We start from the raw sequence: 3,731 nt of genomic DNA, 5'->3' as shown, positions 1-3,731 counted from the left end.
CAATTTATGAGAAACCCACAGCCAACATCCTATTGAATGGGGAAAAATTGGAAGCATTTCCACTGAGATCTGGTACCAGACAGGGATGCCCACTCTCACCACTGCTATTCAATATAGTTCTGGAAGTCTTACCCAGAGCTATTAGGCAAGAAAAAGAAATTAAAGGGATACAAATTGGGAAGGAAGAACTCAAACTATCCCTCTTTGCAGATGATATGATTCTTTATTTGCGACCCAAAGAACTGTACTAAGAGACTATTGGAACTCATAGAAGAGTTTGGCAAAGTAGCAGGATATAAAATCAGTGCACAAAAATCAACAGCCTTTGTATACACTGGCAATGGCACGGCTGAAGAAGAACTTTAAGGTCAATCCCATTCAAAATAGCTACAAAAACAATCAAATACCTTGGATAAACTTAATAAAGGATGTTAAAGATCTCTACAATGAGAATTACAAAACCTTAAATAAAGATATAGAAGAGGATACCAAAAACATGGAGAAATCTTCCATGTTCATGGATTGGAAGAATCAACATCATCAAAATGTCCATTCTCCCAAAAGCAATTTATACACTCAATGCAATACTAATCAAAATACCGAAGACCTTCTTCTCAGATCTGGAAAAAATATGCTGAAATTCATGTGGAGACACAGGAGACCTCGAATAGCTAAAGCAATCTTGTACCACAAAAGCAAAGCTGGAGACATCACAATACCAGATTTCAGGACATACTACAGGGCAGTTGTTATCAAAACAGCATGGTACTGGTACAGAAACAGATGGATAGACCAATGGAACAGAATAGAAACACCAGAAATCTATCCAAGCATCTATAGCCAACTCATATTTGATCAAGATCCAAAACCAATCCATGGAGTAAGGAGAGTCTATTTAATAAATGGTGTTGGGAAAATTTTATTTCCACGTGCAGAACCATGAAGCAAGACCCCTACCTTTCAACTTACACAAAAATTCACTCAACATGGATTAAAGACCTAAATCTATGACCCGACACCATCAAATTACTAGAGAGCATTGGAGAAACCCTGCAAGATATAGATACCGGCAAAAATTTCTTGGAAAAGACCCCAGAAGCACAGGTAGTCAAGGAAAAATTATAATTTGGGATTGCATCAAATTGACAAGTTTCTGTACTTCAAAAGAAACAGTCAGAAAAGTGAAGAGTCAACCAACAGAATGGGGAAAAAAATGTTTGCAAACTATGCAACAGATAAAGCGTTGCTAACCAGAATCTACAAAGAAATCAAGAAAATCCACAACAACAAAACAAACAACCCACTTAAGAGATGGGCCAAGGACCTCAATAGACATTTCTCAAAAGAGGAAATCCAAATGGCCAACAGACACATGAAAAAATGTTGAAGATCACAAGCAATCAGGGAAATGCAAATCAAAACCACAAAGAGGTTTCACCTCACCCCAGTTAGAATGGCTGACATTCAGAAATCTACCAACAATAGATGCTGGAGAGGATGTGGGGAAAAAGGGACACTAACCCAATGTTGGTGGGAATGCAAACTGGTTAAGCCACTACAGAAGTCAGTCTGGAGATTCCTCAGAAACCTGAATTTAACCCTACCACACAACCCTGCTATGCTACTCCTTGCAATTTACCCAATGAAATTAAATTGGCAAACAAAAAAGCCATCTGCACATTAATGTTTATTGCAGCTCAATTCACAATATCTAAGACCTGGAACCAACCCAAATGCCCATCAATAGTAGACTGGATAAAGAAATTATGGGACATGTACTCTATAGAATACTATAGAGCAGTCAAAAGCAATGAAATGTGGTCATTTGCAACAAGATGGAGGAATCTAGAAAACATTATGCTGAGTGAATTAAGCCAGGCCCAGAGGGACAAATATCATATGTTCTCCCTGATTGGCAACAACTAACTGAGCACAAAAGGGGAAACCTGTTGAAGAAAAATGGACACTATGCGAAACAGTGACTTGATCAGTCTTGTCCTGACTGTTGATGTAAAATGTAATACTTTATCCACTTTAGAATTTTTTTTGTTCTAGTTGAATGCTGTAATTAACACACAATTATTCTTAGGTGTTTACATTTTAACTGAAATGTGATTCCTGTTAAATATAAGAGTGGGAATATAGAGGGAGGAGATGTACAATTTGGGACATGCTGAATCGGACTTGCCCCAAATGGTGGAGCTAGAAACGTGCCAGGGGATTCCAATATAATCCCATCAAGGTGGCATATACTAATGCCATCTCACTAGTCCAAATGATCATCTTCAGTTCACAATTGATCACACTGATAGGTCTAAGAGTCAAAGGGATCACACAAACAAGATTAGTGTCTGCTAATACTAACTGATAGAATCAAAAAGGGAGAGAACGATCCAACATGGGAAGTGAGATACACAGCAGACTTGTAGAATGGCAGATGTCCTAAATACCACTCTGGCCTCAGAATCAGCCCTTAAGGCATTCGGATCTGGCTGAAGAGCCCATGAGAGTATTTTAGGAATGGAAAGCCAAGACACTCTGGGGAAAAAAAAAAAAAGACCTAAATGAAAGATCTCTGCTAGTGAGATCCCAGTGGAAAGAATGGGGCCATCAAAGAAGGAGGTCCGTTTCTCTGAAGGGAGTAGAGAACCTCCACTTTGACTATGACCCTGTAGGAATAAGATCGAAGTTGGTGAACTCAAAAGGCTTCCATAGCCTTGGCAACTCATGACTAGAGCTTAGGGAGATTACTGATGCCATAAACAAGAGTGTCAAATTGTTAAGTCAACTACAGGTGTCACTGTGCACTTACTCCCCATGTAGGATCTCTGTCCTTAATGTGTTGTTCAATGTGAATTAATGCTATAACTAGTACTCAAACAGTATTTTACACTTTGTGTTTCTTTGTGGGTGCAAACTGATGCAATCTTTACTTAATATATACTAAATTGATCTGTATATAAAGATAAGTGAAAATGAATCTTGATGTGAATAGAATGGGAGAGGGAGCTTAGGATGGGAGGGGTGCAAGTGGGAGGGAAATTATGGGGCGGGGGAAGCCATTGTAATCCATAAACTGTACTTTGGAAATTTATATTTACTAAATAAAAAAATAGCTTACAATCTATTATTTGAACTCTAGTCACCTCCCTGTTCTATGGAACACAAAAACAAGCTACCTTTACCTGACTTGTTGACTAATATCCAAACTCCCTCTCCTACATCCAGCTTTCCTAACCTCTAGTGTCTGAAGTTCATATCATCTGTCTTTTTTTTTTCCTTTAATTTCCACCAACAAGAGGGAACATATTATATTTGTCTTTCTTTGTCTGGATTATCTCATGAAATATAATGATTCTCTGCTGTAGAAATTTTCCTGCGAATGTACGGATTTTATTCTTTGAATGGATGAGCAATACTGTAGTGTGTGTGTATATATAATTCCTTTATCCAAACATTGTAGAATATCTAGGTTGATTCCATATATATCTATTGCAAATAATGCTGCAGTGAATATAGGGCTGTAGATTTCTATTTAATACAGTTATTTCATTTTTCTTGGATATATACCAAGAAGTGAGATAACTGGGTCACACAGTAAGTCAATTTTTTAAGAATTATTAGAGGAACAGCTATAATGTTATCCATGATAGCTGTAATAATTTACATTCTTACAAAAATTGTATAAATGTTTCTTTTTCTGTAATCTTGCCAGTATCCATTTATCTTTT

This window comes from Lepus europaeus, chromosome 2 (genome assembly GCF_033115175.1).
Source record: "Lepus europaeus isolate LE1 chromosome 2, mLepTim1.pri, whole genome shotgun sequence".
NCBI classification, from domain to species: domain Eukaryota; kingdom Metazoa; phylum Chordata; class Mammalia; order Lagomorpha; family Leporidae; genus Lepus; species Lepus europaeus.
Note: the sequence above shows the minus strand (reverse complement) of the source record.